The sequence below is a fragment of the Phyllobates terribilis genome, unplaced genomic scaffold, assembly GCF_046119375.1.
Source record: "Phyllobates terribilis strain yellow unplaced genomic scaffold, ASM4611937v1 Scaffold_238__1_contigs__length_3037890, whole genome shotgun sequence".
NCBI lineage: Eukaryota > Metazoa > Chordata > Amphibia > Anura > Dendrobatidae > Phyllobates > Phyllobates terribilis.
In genome coordinates, this window is record NW_027362998.1 from 593,144 (window position 1) to 609,418 (window position 16,275).

The 16,275-nt window shown below is 47.0% G+C and overlaps 1 protein-coding gene across 1 annotated transcript in view; it reads right to left on the reverse strand.

Annotated features, from left to right (window-relative positions):
* The window catches only part of LOC141217360 (uncharacterized), a 32,024-nt gene extending 23,615 nt beyond the window's left edge, over positions 1-8,409 (reverse strand). Inside the window, exon 1 of the mRNA XM_073665787.1 lies at positions 8,349-8,409. The gene's annotated coding sequence lies outside the window, so the exon portion shown is untranslated. The remainder of the gene's footprint in view (positions 1-8,348) is intronic.
* Between the last annotated feature and the right edge of the window lie 7,866 nt (positions 8,410-16,275).

Sequence of the window (16,275 nt, forward strand, 5' to 3'; positions counted from 1 at the left end):
ATAACAAGTAGAACAAAAAATAACATAGGATAATAATAAGACAACACAGGTAGGAAAAAGGGGGCACACCCAGTATACAAACAGGTGCATCTCACTAAATTAGAATATCATCAAAAAGTTAATTTATTTCAGCTCTTCAGTGCAAAAAGTGAAACTCCTATATTATATAGAGTCATTACACACAGAGGGATCTATTATATAGAGTCATTACACACAGAGGGATCTATTATATACAGTCATTACACACAGAGGGATCTATTATATACAGTCATTAGACACAGAGGGATCTATTATATAGAGTCATTAGACACAGAGGGATCTATTATATAGAGTCATTAGACACAGAGGGATCTATTATATAGAGTCATTACACGCAGAGGGATCTATTATATAGAGTCATTACACGCAGAGGGATCTATTACATAGAGTCATTACACGCAGAGGGATCTATTACATAGAGTCATTACACGCAGAGGGATCTATTACATAGAGTCATTACACGCAGAGGGATCTATTACATAGAGTCATTACACGCAGAGTGATCTATTACATAGAGTCATTACACGCAGAGTGATCTATTATATAGAGTCATTACACGCAGAGGGATCTATTATATAGTCATTACACGCAGAGGGATCTATTATATAGAGTCATTACACGCAGAGGGATCTATTATATAGAGTCATTACACGCAGAGGGATCTATTATATAGAGTCATTACACGCAGAGGGATCTATTATATAGAGTCATTACACGCAGAGGGATCTATTATATAGAGTCATTACACGCAGAGGGATCTATTATATAGAGTCATTACACGCAGAGGGATCTATTATATAGAGTCATTACACGCAGAGGGATCTATTATATAGAGTCATTACACGCAGAGGGATCTATTATATAGAGTCATTACACGCAGAGGGATCTATTATATAGAGTCATTACACGCAGAGGGATCTATTATATAGAGTCATTACACGCAGAGGGATCTATTATATAGAGTCATTACACGCAGAGGGATCTATTATATAGTCATTACACGCAGAGGGATCTATTATATAGAGTCATTACACGCAGAGGGATCTATTATATAGAGTCATTACACGCAGAGGGATCTATTATATAGAGTCATTACACGCAGTGGGATCTATTATATAGAGTCATTACACGCAGTGGGATCTATTATATAGAGTCATTACACGCAGAGGGATCTATTATATAGAGTCATTACACGCAGAGGGATCTATTATATAGAGTCATTACACGCAGAGGGATCTATTATATAGAGTCATTAGACACAGAGGGATCTATTATATAGAGTCATTAGACACAGAGGGATCTATTATATAGAGTCATTAGACACAGAGGGATCTATTATATAGAGTCATTAGACACAGAGGGATCTATTATATAGAGTCATTAGACACAGAGGGATCTATTATATAGAGTCATTAGACACAGAGGGATCTATTATATAGAGTCATTAGACACAGAGGGATCTATTATATAGAGTCATTAGACACAGAGGGATCTATTATATAGAGTCATTAGACACAGAGGGATCTATTATATAGAGTCATTACACACAGAGGATCTATTATATAGAGTCATTACACACAGAGGGATCTATTATATAGAGTCATTACACACAGAGGGATCTATTATATAGAGTCATTACACAGAGGGATCTATTATATAGAGTCATTACACATAGAGGGATCTATTATATAGAGTCATTACACACAGAGGGATCTATTATATAGAGTCATTACACAGAGGGATCTATTATATAGAGTCATTACACACAGAGGGATCTATTATATAGAGTCATTACACACAGAGGGATCTATTATATAGAGTCATTACACAGAGGGATCTATTATATAGAGTCATTACACGCAGAGCGATCTATTATATAGTCATTACACACAGAGGGATCTATTATATAGAGTCATTACACACAGAGGGATCTATTATATAGAGTCATTACACGCAGAGGGATCTATTATATAGAGTCATTACACACAGAGGGATCTATTATATACAGTCATTACACAGAGTGATCTATTTCAAGTATTTCTTTCTGTTCATGTTGGTGATTATGGCTTACAGCCAATGAAAACACAAAAGTCATTATCTCAGTAAATTAGAATACTTTATAACAACAGCTTGAAAAATTATTTTAAAATCGGAAATGTCTGCTCAGTAAATGCCTCAATACTTGGTCGGGCTCCTTTTGCATCAATTTCTGCATCAATGGGGCATGGAGGCATCAGCCTGTGGCACTGCTGAGGTATTATGGAAGCCCAGGTGGCTTTGATAGCAACCTTCAGCTCCTCTGCATTGTTGGGTCTGGTGTCTCTCATCTTCCTCTTGACACAGTACTCCATAGATTCCCTATGGGGTTATGGTCAGGCGAGTTTGCTGCCAATCAAGCACAGTGATACTGTTGTTTGTAAACCAGGTATTGGTACTTTTGGCCATGTGGACAGGAGCCAAGTCCTGCTGGAGAGTGAAATTTCTATCTCCAAAAAGCTTGTCGGCAGAGGGAAGCATTAAGTGCTGTAAAATTTTCTGGTAGATGGCTGCGCTGACTTTGGTCTTGATAAAACACAGTGGACCTACACCAGCAGATGACATGGCTCTCCAAGCCATCACTGATTGTGGAAACTTCACACTAGACCTCCAGCAGCTTAGATTGTGGCCTCTTCACTCTTCCTCCAGACTCTGGGACCTTGATTTCGAAAGGAAAATTGAAACTTTGGGACCTTCCGGAGTGTGTCAATGACTGCCTTCTGGACATCTGTCAAGTCAGCAGTCTTCCCCATGATTGTGGATCCTACTGAAACAGACTAAGGGACCTTTTTAAATGCTTTGCAAGCCTTTGTAGGTGTTTTTTGTTAATTATTTTCATTTACTGAGATAATGACTTTTGTGTTTTCATTGGCTGTAAGCCATAATCATCAACATTAACAGAAATAAACACTTGAAATAGATCCCTCTGCGTGTAATGACTCTATATAATAGATCCCTCTGCGTGTAATGACTCTATATAATAGATCCCTCTGCGTGTAATGACTCTATATAATAGATCCCTCTGCGTGTAATGACTCTATATAATAGATCCCTCTGCGTGTAATGACTCTATATAATAGATCCCTCTGCGTGTAATGACTCTATATAATAGATCCCTCTGCGTGTAATGACTCTATATAATAGATCCCTCTGCGTGTAATGACTCTATATAATAGATCCCTCTGCGTGTAATGACTCTATATAATAGATCCCTCTGCGTGTAATGACTCTATATAATAGATCCCTCTGCGTGTAATGACTCTATATAATAGATCCCTCTGCGTGTAATGACTCTATATAATAGATCCCTCTGCGTGTAATGACTCTATATAATAGATCCCTCTGCGTGTAATGACTCTATATAATAGATCCCTCTGCGTGTAATGACTCTATATAATAGATCCCTCTGTGTGTAATGACTATATAATAGATCCCTCTGTGTGTAATGACTCTATATAATATAAGAGTTTCACTTTTTGTATTGAAGAACTGAAATAAATTAACTTTTTGATGATATTCTAATTTAGTGAGATGCACCTGTATATGATAAAGAGCTAAATAGAAACAGCCAGAGTATGTGCATATAGATAATCAAATATAGGTGCAGGCCCCTGAACATACACTCAGTATAGACAAGACCCCAAAAGGAGAGAAGGCAAAAGCAGAGAAGACGTTCCAAGGGGCGCACCTACTAGCTGTTTCTATTATCTTCTATTTAGCTCTTTGTCATATATCAGGGCTGTGTAAGTAGCAGCCCACAGAACGGGACAGACAGAGACCATAATGTGGGGGCCATTATACAGCGTGGGAGCTAATGTGGGGGGCCATTATACAGTGTGGGAGCTAATGCGGGGGCCATTATACAGCGTGGGAGCCAATGCCGGGGCCATTATACAGCGTGGGAGCCAATGCCGGGGCCATTATACAGCATGAGAGCTAATGTGGGGGCCATTATACAGCATGAGCGCTAATGTGGGGGCCATTATACAGCATGAGCGCTAATGTGAGGGCCATTATACAGCGTGGGAGCTAATGCGGGGGCCATTATACAGCGTGGGCGCCAATGCAGGTGCCATTATACAGCGTGGGAGCTAATGCGGGGGCCATTATACAGCATGAGAGCTAATGTGGGGGCCATTATACAGCATGAGAGCTAATGTGGGGGCCATTATACAGCATGAGAGCTAATGTGGGGGCCATTATACAGCATGAGAGCTAATGTGGGGGCCATTATACAGCATGAGAGCTAATGTGGGGGCCATTATACAGCATGAGAGCTAATGTGGGGGCCATTATACAGCATGAGAGCTAATGTGGGGGCCATTATACAGCATGAGAGCTAATGTGGGGGCCATTATACAGCATGAGCGCTAATATGGGGGCCATTATACAGCGTGGGAGCTAATGTGGGGGCCATTATACAGCATGAGCGCTAATGTGAGGGCCATTATACAGCGTGGGAGCTAATGCGGGGGCCATTATACAGCGTGGGCGCCAATGCGGGTGCCATTATACAGCGTGGGAGCCAATGCGGGGGCCATTATACAGCGTGGGAGCTAATGTGGGGGCCATTATACAGCATGAGAGCTAATGTGGGGGCCATTATACAGCATGAGCGCTAATGTGGGGGCCATTATACAGCATGAGCGCTAATGTGGGGGCCATTATACAGCATGAGCGCTAATGCGAGGGCCATTATACAGCGTGGGAGCTAATGCGGGGGCCATTATACAGCGTGGGCGCCAATGCGGGTGCCATTATACAGCGTGGGAGCCAATGCGGGGGCCATTATACAGCGTGGGAGCTAATGCGGGGGCCATTATACAGCATGAGAGCTAATGTGGGGGCCATTATACAGCATGAGAGCTAATGTGGGGGCCATTATACAGCATGAGAGCTAATGTGGGGGCCATTATACAGCATGAGAGCTAATGTGGGGGCCATTATACAGCATGAGAGCTAATGTGGGGGCCATTATACAGCATGAGAGCTAATGTGGGGGCCATTATACAGCATGAGAGCTAATGTGGGGGCCATTATACAGCATGAGAGCTAATGTGGGGGCCATTATACAGCATGAGAGCTAATGTGGGGGCCATTATACAGCATGAGAGCTAATGTGGGGGCCATTATACAGCATGAGAGCTAATGTGGGGGCCATTATACAGCATGAGAGCTAATGTGGGGGCCATTATACAGCATGAGAGCTAATGTGGGGGCCATTATACAGCATGAGAGCTAATGTGGGGGCCATTATACAGCATGAGAGCTAATGTGGGGGCCATTATACAGCATGAGAGCTAATGTGGGGCCATTATACAGCATGAGAGCTAATGTGGGGGCCATTATACAGCATGAGCGTTAATGTGGGGGCCATTAGACAGCGTGGGAGCCAATGTGGGTGCCATTAGACAGTGTGGGAGCTAATGAAGGGGCGCCAATGCGGGGGCCATTATACAGCATGAGAGCTAATGTGGGGGCCATTATACAGCATCAGATCCATTGAGGGGGCCATAATACAGTGTTGGAGCAAATGCGAGGGCCATTATACAGTTTGAAGGTTACTGGGGGACCATCATACAGTATGGGGTCCTATACACAGTGTGGGAGTTACTGTGGGGGGCTTTATGCAGTGTGGGAGCTACTGTAGGAATCATTAAAGAGTGTGGAGGCTACTGTGAAGGAACAAAGAGACATTTTACTATATAAGGGGCATAGTGGTGGCATTAGTATGTGGGGCAGTGAGAGGATCTCTGCTTTTATACCACAGCAGTAATAAGGACACATACGGCAGCCGCGGCTCAGCATTGGGGTATCGTCAGGATGCGGAGATTGTGCAGGTTGGGAATAGATGGGGACGGGGGGTGAGGAGTCAGATGTGTCTGTGCTGTAATCTCCGCAGACGAGTCCTGGCGGGAGAAATCGCAATGTCTCTCTGAGAAAGATGAAAAAGTGAACGACTCCCATCAGAAACAAAGTCAGCTGTGATTATCTGTAACTGTACTGTGCCTTCTGTGTGTCCTGCAGTACTGGGATCTACCACTAGATATGGCGGGAATAGTGTTGGGTTTTGTGGAGATTTTTCTTTTAGTTACAGCGCGGTCATCAGCTGAGGTTCTCCTATACCCACTAATAGGCCACGGCCCCACTATCAGTATTCGGTCAGTATTTTTTCTCAGGAGTGGGAGCTCCCACTCCTGAGAAAAAATACTGACCGAATACTGATAGTGGGGCTGTGGCCTAAGGCTGCGCCAGCATAGCTGGAATCAGGGTTACCAGTAAGGGCCCACTAAGATACTGTGCCCCCCGGAGCTAAACACCTAGATATGCCTCTGCAAGTGTTACGTAAAGGGCATAATGGGGGCATTACACTGTGGGGGGGGCATCATACATCCTGCATAAGGGGCATTACACTGTGGGGGGCATCATACATCCTGCATAAGGGGCATAATGGAGGCATTACACTGTGTGGGGGCATCATACATCCTGCATAAGGGGCATAATGGGGGCATTACACTGTGTGGGGGCATCATACATACTGCATAAGGGGCATAATGGAGGCATTACACTGTGTGGGGGCATCATACATCCTGCATAAGGGGCATAATGGGGGCATTACACTGTGTGGGGGCATCATACATACTGCATAAGGGGCATAATGGGGGCATTACACTGTGTGGGGGCATCATACATCCTGCATAAGGGGCATAATGGGGGCATTACACTGTGTGGGGGCATCATACATCCTGCATAAGGGGCATAATGGAGGCATTACACTGTGTGGGGGCATCATACATCCTGCATAAGGGGCATAATGGGGACATTACACTGAGGGGGGGCATCATACATACTGCATAAGGGGCATAATGGGGGCATTACACTGTGTGGGGGCATCATACATCCTGCATAAGGGGTATAATGGGGGCATTACACTGTGTGGGGGCATCATACATCCTGCATAAGGGGCATAATGGGGGCATTACACTGTGTGGGGGCATCATACATCCTGCATAAGGGGCATAATGGGGGCATTACACTGTGTGGGGGCATCATACATCCTGCATAAGGGGCATAATGGGGGCATTACACTGTGTGGGGGCATCATACATCCTGCATAAGGGGCATAATGGGGACATTACACTGAGGGGGGGCATCATACATCCTGCATAAGGGGCATAATGGGGGCATTACACTGTGTGGGGGCATCATACATGCTGCATAAGGGGCATAATGGGGACATTACACTGAGGGGGGGCATCATACATCCTGCATAAGGGGCATAACGGGGGCATTACACTGTGTGGGGGCATCATACATCCTGCATAAGGGGCATAATGGGGACATTACACTGTGTGGGGGCATCATACATACTGCATAAGGGGCATAATGGGGACATTACACTGAGGGGGGGCATCATACATCCTGCATAAGGGGCATAATGGGGGCATTACACTGTGTGGGGGCATCATACATCCTGCATAAGGGGCATAATGGGGACATTACACTGAGGGGGGGCATCATACATCCTGCATAAGGGGCATAACGGGGGCATTACACTGTGTGGGGGCATCATACATCCTGCATAAGGGGCATAATGGAGGCATTACACTGTGTGGGGGCATCATACATCCTGCATAAGGGGCATAATGGGGGCATTACACTGTGTGGGGGCATCATACATCCTGCATAAGGGACATAATGGGGGCATTACACTGTGTGGGGGCATCATACATCCTGCATAAGGGGCATAATGGGGGCATTACACTGTGGGGGCATCATACATCCTGCATAAGGGGCATAATGGGGGCATTACACTGTGGGGGGCATCATACATCCTGCATAAGGGGCATAATGGGGGCATTACACTGTGGGGGCATCATACATCCTGCATAAGGGGCATAATGGAGGCATTACACTGTGTGGGGCATCATACATCCTGCATAAGGGGCATAATGGGGGCATTACACTGTGGGGGGCATCATACATCCTGCATAAGGGGCATAATGGGGGCATTACACTGTGTGGGGCATCATACATCCTGCATAAGGGGCATAATGGGGGCATTACACTGTGGGGCCAGTAAAGGGGTCCTGTACTATGAGAACAATACGTTTCCTCCCTTCCTGTCTCCATAGTTGGGTCGTATGTATCTATTACAGGAAACAGAACAAAAACCTTATGATTCTTATAAAGGGGCAACACAAGACCCCAAAAGAGTCTCCGTGCTGAAGTGGTTAATGCCCCCTGCGCCCAGTAATGGGGTCTCCACATACCTCCACCTGCAGAGCCGCCACCACATATATGGCTGCTCTGTGCGCACAGGAGCTGTGATGAGGTCACAGGAGGGGAGGAGTCAGGGGTCACATGATCAGGGGCCTCAGTGGATGCAGGAGTGACAGCAGCGTTACACTTATACATCACAGTCAGACAGGACGGGGGGGGATGAGGCTGCAGTTTGGGGTAATAGATGGAGGATTTCTGCCTCCTAGTAATCTTTGTTGTTGCTGTGTACAGTGGGGGCAGAAAGGAGCTGTGGAGAGATCTAGGTACAGAGTATAATAAGCCCACCCTGAGGGTCACACGTGGCCAAACCAGGAATATATATACAGTATAAAGAATAGCAATAAATAAAATAAACAAACAAACATGTATACATAACATTCCAATAATTTTGGAGTCGGATGTCAATTGGACATCCTAACCAAAACATCAGTACTGATGTTAATTCAAAAATAAAGAAAATTATATGTAACCCCCAAAAACATATAGATACACATGGTCACTACCATTCTACACTGTGTTCCAAATTATTATGCAAATAATATTTTCTCAGATTTTCCCAAATTACCTATATGAATTGCAGTCATTGTAATTTTCCAGTCAAATAACTATTAGAGTACAATTGAAAGGTTTTTGTACAAACTGCCTATGATAACAGTATATTTTTAAAAAAATAAAAAACTCAAACTGCACTCAAAATGCATGTTCCAAATTATTATGCACAGCAGAGTTTTCAACCTTTTCATTTTAATAAAGAACAAAAAAATGGTCATTTTTGAAATTATAAGCATTAGCAGGTTATTACAAACTGAAATCAAACAGTTTTCAACTCAAAACTTTATTCTAGGTGATGTTACATTTGCACATAGGACCGCTTGTTCGAAAGGAGCTTCTGAACTCTCTCGTCCATTGAATTTGTCAGGTTTTGGATGGTTTCTGCTTCAATTGTTTTGCATGAGGACAGAATACCCTCCCAGAGCTGTTGCTTAGATGTGAACTGCCTCCCGCCATCATAGACACTCCTTTTGATGATGCTCCAGAGGTTCTCAATGGGGTTGAGGTCAGGGGAGCATGAGTGCCACACCATAAGTTTGTCCCCATTTATGCCCATAGCAGCCAAAGATGCAGATGTGTTATGTGCAGCATGAGACGGGGCATTATCATGCATGAAATGATCTCGATGGTCCAGATGGATGGAGTGGAGGATGGCTGGTTGATGGACACCCCATGCAAACACGGCTACGGCGCTAACAAGGAGGAGGTGGAGTAATGTTTTGGGCTGGAATCATGGGGAGAGAGATTGTCGGCCCTTTTAGGATCCCTGAAGGGGTAAAGATGAACTCCATAATGTATGTTGAGTTTCTCAAACAGCACTTCCTTCCATGGTTCAAGAAGAAGAACCGTGTATTCCGCAGCAAGATCATTTTCATGCATGATAATGCCCCGTCTCATGCTGCACATAACACATCTGCATCTCTGGCTGCTATGGGCATAAAAGGGGACAAACTTATGGTGTGGCCCCCATGCTCCCCTGACCTCAACCCCATTGAGAACCTCTGGAGCATCATCAAAAGGAGTGTCTATGATGGCGGGAGGCAGTTCACATCTAAGCAACAGCTCTGGGAGGGTATTCTGTCCTCATGCAAAACAATTGAAGCAGAAACCATCCAAAACCTGAAAAATTCAATGGACAAGAGAGTTCAGAAGCTCCTTTCGAACAAGCGGTCCTATGTGCAGTTCCTCTCACCGCAGCGGTCCAGGTCCGGCGTCCTCCCGCTCCCCTTCTGCTGTGGTACGCTCTGCGCGCAGCTTCCCGGGCTCTGTGCTTAGGACGCGCGCACTCCCTCCCTCTTAAAGGGGCCGCGTGCGCCGTCCTATAGAGTCCCCGGCCAATGGCTGGAGGACTTCCCGTATATTAGGCACCTCCTCCAATATGGAGGTGCCTGTGCAAGGTTGTTGTTCCGTGTGCTAAACACTTGCTCCAGCCCTCAGGTCCTGCTGCCTGTAAATCATGCCTGCCAGTATTCTGTCAGTCCTGCCTGCCTGCCTGTCTAACAGTTCTGTTCTCCAGTCTGTCTACAGTTGTGCCCGCCAGCCTGCTTGCCTGGAGCACCAGTCTGTAACCTGCCATGCCCGCTAGCCTGCTTCCTGGAGCACCTGCCTGTTACCTGTCGTGCCCGCCAGCCAGCCTACCCGGATCACCCGTCTGGCTTTCTGCCGAACCAGCCTGCTTATCTACCCGGTCCACCCATCAGCCTTCCTGCCGTGCTCATCCGCTGTACCGGTCAGTTCCTGCCATCTGACCCATGGGAGTCACCTGCTCTCACACAAGGTCGGTCCAAGAGTGGCACCTGGTCCACCTGCCCAATCCCTCCCTGGTTCACGGAGTCGATTGAGCCACCGTGTGACCTTGGTCAGGCCATGTAGGCATTTAGTCACGCCCCTCTGGTCCCTCCTTGCACCGAAGCACAGAGGTTCCACCACCATGTCCCGTAACAAAAGGTATAAGTTGAGGGCACAAATGGACAAACAGAACAATTTCCGCATGCATGTGATCCTTTTAATGTTTTGCCTCTGTTCAATTTAGTTGTTGACCGTACAAAATGACTCCTTACCAAATTGTCTTTAAATGTTTCTTGCCCGCCTCGCCGTAAGTAGTGGCCTAGTAGATATTATATGCTTTAATTTGAGCTCAGACATCAAAATAGACCAATTCTTATGAAGTATAGATTGAAGATCCTCCCACTGATTATTAAAATCGGATAGAAGTTGTTACAAGTCCGGGTGGTGGAACCTCTGTGCTTCGGTGCAAGGAGGGACCAGAGGGGCGTGACTAAGTGCCTACTCGGCCTGACCAATTTTGCACGGCGGCTCAATCGACTCCGTGAACCAGGGAGGGACCGAGCAGGGGGACCAGGTGCCACTCTGGGACTGACCTAGTGTGAGAGCAGGTGACTCCCACGTGTCTGATGGCAGGAACTGACCAGTACAGCGGATGGGCACGGCAGGAAGGCTGACGGGTGGTCCGGGTAGATAAGCAGGCTGGTTCGTCAGATAGCCAGCCGGGTGCTTCGGGTAGGCAAGCTGGCGGGCACGACAGATAACCGGTAGGTGCTCCAGGTAGGCTGAATGGCGAGCACGACAGGTAACTGGCAGGTGCTCCAGGTAGGTAGGCTGGCGGGCACTACAGGTAACAGACAGGTGCTTCCAGGTAAGCAGGCTGGCGGGCACTACAGGTAACAGACAGGTGCTTCCAGGTAACCAGGCTGGTGGGCAGAACTATAGCCAGACTTGCCGCCTGGACTGTAGACAGACTGAGGAGCAGGACTGACAGGCAGCGGGACCTGAGGGCTGAAGCAAGTGTTAGCACACAGAACAACAACCTTGCACAGGCACCTCCATTTTGGAGGCGGTGCCTTATATAGGGGCAGTCCTCCGGCCATTGGCCGGCGACTCTATAGGACTCTATAGAGGGAGGGAGCACGCGCGCCCTAAGCAGAGAACCCGGGAAGCTGCACACAGTGCGCGCCACAGCAGAAGGGGAGCGGGAGGACGCCGGACCTGGACCGCGGTGGTGAGGGGAACGGCGTCTCTGCCCGGCAGTAGGCAGAGACGCCGATGCTACAGAAGAGTCCTCCCTCTTGGGTTTAGGTTGTAAAAGATCAATCCTATCAAGTTCTCTGACCCTCTTCAATGTGCCGGTGAGGACCTTTTTCAGGTATCCTCTAGCTCTCAGGCGCAAGGTCAAGTCGTCAGCTTGTGAAGCAAAATCAACAGTGTTACTACAGTTCCGTTTTGTCCTAATGCATTGACTGAAGGGAATACCATTTTTTTGATGTAATGGATGAAAACTACTGTAGTGTAGTAAATTGTTAGTCGAAGTAGTCTTATGGTATATATTCGTACGAATACTCTGATTCTCCAATGTAAGTTGTACGTCCAAAAAAGTAACCAAACTGGATGAAATTTGATGGGTAAGATGTACATTGAATCACAATACGTGCAAGGCGGAAATAAACTCAAGACACAATTCTTTTGGACCCGTTCAGAAAAACAAAATGTCGTCAGTGTACCTATGCCATTTGACAACATACTTCTGGTATAACTCCAACGGGTACACGTGAGCCCCCTCCCACCAACCAAGGAAAAGGTTGGCATTGGAGGGGGCGCAATGTGCACCCATCGCAGTGCCAGAGACCTGCCTGTAGTAAGTAAAATCAAATATGAAATAATTCTGTCTCAAAATGTAGGACAGAAGCTCCAAGAGAAAGGACCAATGGACCAAGTCAGCCGACTCCAACTCATGCAAGAATGAATCAGCCGCTGTAAACCTAGTTTGTGTGGTATATTGGTGTAGAGGGACTCCAAGGACACCAAGAGGGTGCCAACTAGGACAGGGAGCCCCTCCAAACCACTCAACAGGTGCATGATGTCTCGAATATAGGACTGGAGTTCAAGTACATGTGGCTGTAAATAAAAGTCAACATATTCACAAGGTCTCTCACTCAAACCCCCAATGCCCACCACAATAGGTCTCCCAGGGGGCACTGATAAAGATTTATGGACCTTTGGCAGAACTCAAAAAGTTGGAGTAACTGGTTTTGGGGTGATTAAAAAATCACGTTCACCCTTATCTATAACTCTCCGCCTGAAGGCCCCTTCCAAAAGGGAATCAAATTTCTTTTTAAATATTTGTGTGGGATCCGAAGGAAGGACTGTGTTAAAATCCCTATTACTCAGCTGTCTCTTGGCCTCAATAAGGTATTGTTCAACAGGCCACAGATCTATATTGCCACCCTTGTCCGCCTCATTGATGACGAACAAGGGATTCTACTTAAGGGTGGCAATAGCTTGTTTTTGTTAACGATAAATTATTGTCCCGAGTCAAGCCTATCAACATCAAGGGTTACAGATCTGAAGAATGTCTGGATAGCTGGTAATGTGCCTATTGAGGGTGTCACTCTGGAAGGGAGACGTGAATTAAATTTTCTCCTACCTAGTGGTTCTTCACTTTCTCTCAATAGGTCCAAAAGATCACAGAAGACTTGACGTTCGTCAGGCGAAAGATCACGCAAAACAGAAGGTTGTTGATTAGTGTTGAGCATTCCGATACTGAAATATCGGGTATCGGCCAATATTCCCGGTATCGGAATTCCGATACTTAATTCCGATACTTTTACAATATCGAATACCGGAATCGGAAGTTCCCATAATGCCTGCGCTCTGCGGTGTCTCTGAAGGATGACAAGCTGGATGGCAGCGCGATCCAGCCTGTCATCAGAATGCCATCCCAGCGTGGGAGAATTCTCCTGATTGTTTAAAAGCCGGCGGGCGGTAAAAAGCCGCCGGCTTTTAAACAATCACACAGCCCCATACTGCTTCCCCGCAGCCTCCCACCCCGATCCTCCGCTCCCCCATCCTGATCGTAAGTTAGGACCGGGCGGGGAGCCCAGCACCGAGGAGCGGGGAGCGAAGGACCCGGGCGGGGAAGCCGGCAGTGAAAAGACTTCACCGCCGGCTTTCCCGTTCTGTGCTGCGCTTTCCCGCCGGTTATTTCAAATGAACAGCTGAGGTATCAGGTGATGCTAATCAGCTGTTCATTTGAAGTCGCCGCGGTGCCCTCGGAGGGTTCATGTGAGTTCATGCTTGACTGCATGAACTCACATGAACTTTCCCACGGCCGCACAGGTCAGCCTCACCTCCCAGACCATCAGCACGTCATGATTGGTGTGTGCGGGGTGTCTGTGCGATGTCTGCCGGTGTGTGCGATGTCTGCGGGTGTGCGCGGTGTCTGTGCGATGTCTGCGAGTGTGTGCGTGCAGGCAGACATAGGCCGATGTGACACTACTACTCCCATCGGCCTATGTCTGTCCCCCGTCCACTCGTGCCAGCAGGATCAGCTCGATGGGAGCAGTAGTTCCCATCAGCCTGATCCTGCTATTTAAATTGCCCTACTGTGTCCCCAATAAATGTTAAATACATGTCATTGGTGGCCAGTGGTTACCTACAATAAATTAGTTTATACATTACCTGTCCCCGCCGATCGCCACCTAAAATAAAGTAAAAAATAAAAAACTACACCTATACTCACCTAGACACCTAATTCCCCGAAGCCATCGATGTCCTGTAATAAAATATAAAATAATAAACCACAACCTTATCCTTACCCCTCCGTAGTAGTCCACGAGTGTCCCACGAAGATCTCCAGTTTAGAGCAGCCACATAGAATGTGACCGCTCTGAACCGCTGCCGCCGCTAGAATGACGGGGCCGTAAAGCAGCCCCATCATTGCATAAGCGGGTTCACCGGAGTTCAGGCAGCACTGCTCCGGTTAGCTCCTTTACGGCCCTGCTGTATCGTGAGAAATTCCCACGGTACAGCAGTGCCGTAAAGGAGGTCTCCGGAGCTGCGCTGCCTGAATGCACTACGGTGACCTCAGTCCGGGGCTCCCGCTGCCGGGAGCGGACGTGTTCCCGGCAGTGTGAGCTTACAGCAGCAATGACAGCTGTCACCATCTCCAGATGTGACAGCTGTGCATGGGAGATCAGCGCAGGAACGTGGACAGGTAACTATTTTTTTTTAGTAAACTAAGAATTAAATAAAATTATGTGTTTTATTTCAAATAAATTATTTTTTTCTGGGTGTAGTGTGTGTTTTTTCTTTTTAACACTTTGTAGGTTAGTAATGGGGGTGTCTTATAGCAGCAGGGCCGTAAAGGAGCTAACCGGAGCAGCGCTGCCTGAACTCCGGCGAACCCGCTTATGCAATGACGGGGCTGCTTTACGGCCCCGTCATTCTAGCGGCGGCAGCGGTTTAGAGCGGTCACATTTTATGTGGCTGCTCTAAACTGGAGATCTTCGTGGGACACTCGTGGACTAATACGGAGGGGTAAGGATAAGGTTGTGGTTTATTATTTTATATTTTATTACAGGAGATCGATGGCTTCGGGGAATTAGGTGTCTAGGTGAGTATAGGTGAAGTTTTTTATTTTTTACTTTATTTTAGGTGGCGATCGGCGGGGACAGGTAATGTATGAACTAATTTATTTTAGGTAACCACTGGCCACCAATGAAAAATGGATTTAAATTTTATTGGGGACTAAAAACAAAAAAAAATTATGGGGGCCTAAAAAAATAAAAGATGTATAGGGGCAAAAATAACATATGGGGCAGTTTAAATAGCAGGATCAGGCTGATGGGAACTACTGCTCCCATCGAGCTGATCCTGCTGGCACGAGTGGACGGGAGACAGACATAGGCCGATGGGAGTAGTAGTGTCACATCGGCCTATGTCTGCCTGCACGCAGACACCGCAGACATCGCGCACACACCCACACACATCGCACAGACACCCGCGCACACACCAATCATGATGGGTCTGATGGTCTGGGAGGTGAGGCTGACCTGTGCGGCCGTGGGAAAGTTTATGTGAGTTCATGCAATGCAGTGAAGCATGAACTCACATGAACCCTCTGAGGGCACCGCGGCTGCTTCAAATAAACAGCTGATCAGCATCACCTGATACCTCAGCTGTTCATTTGAAATAACCGGCGGGAGAGCGCAGCACAGAACGGGAAAGTCGGTGGTGAAGTCTTTTCCCTGCCGGCTTCCCCGCCCGGGTCCTTCGCTCCCTGCTCCTTGGTGCTGCGCTCCCTGCCCAGTCCTAACTTACGATCGGGATGTGAGGTGGCGGGGGGAGCGCAGGATCGGGGTGGGAGGCTGCGGGGAAGCAGTATGGGGCTGTGTGATTGTTTAAAAGGCGCGGCTTTTTACCGCCCGCCGGCTTTTAAACAATCAGGAGAATTCTCTCACGCTGGGATGGCATTCCGATATTAGTGTCCCATTGACTTGCATTGGTTTCCGGTATCGGAATCGGCGATATCCGATACTTTTTGGGTATCGGTCTGATCCAATCCGATCC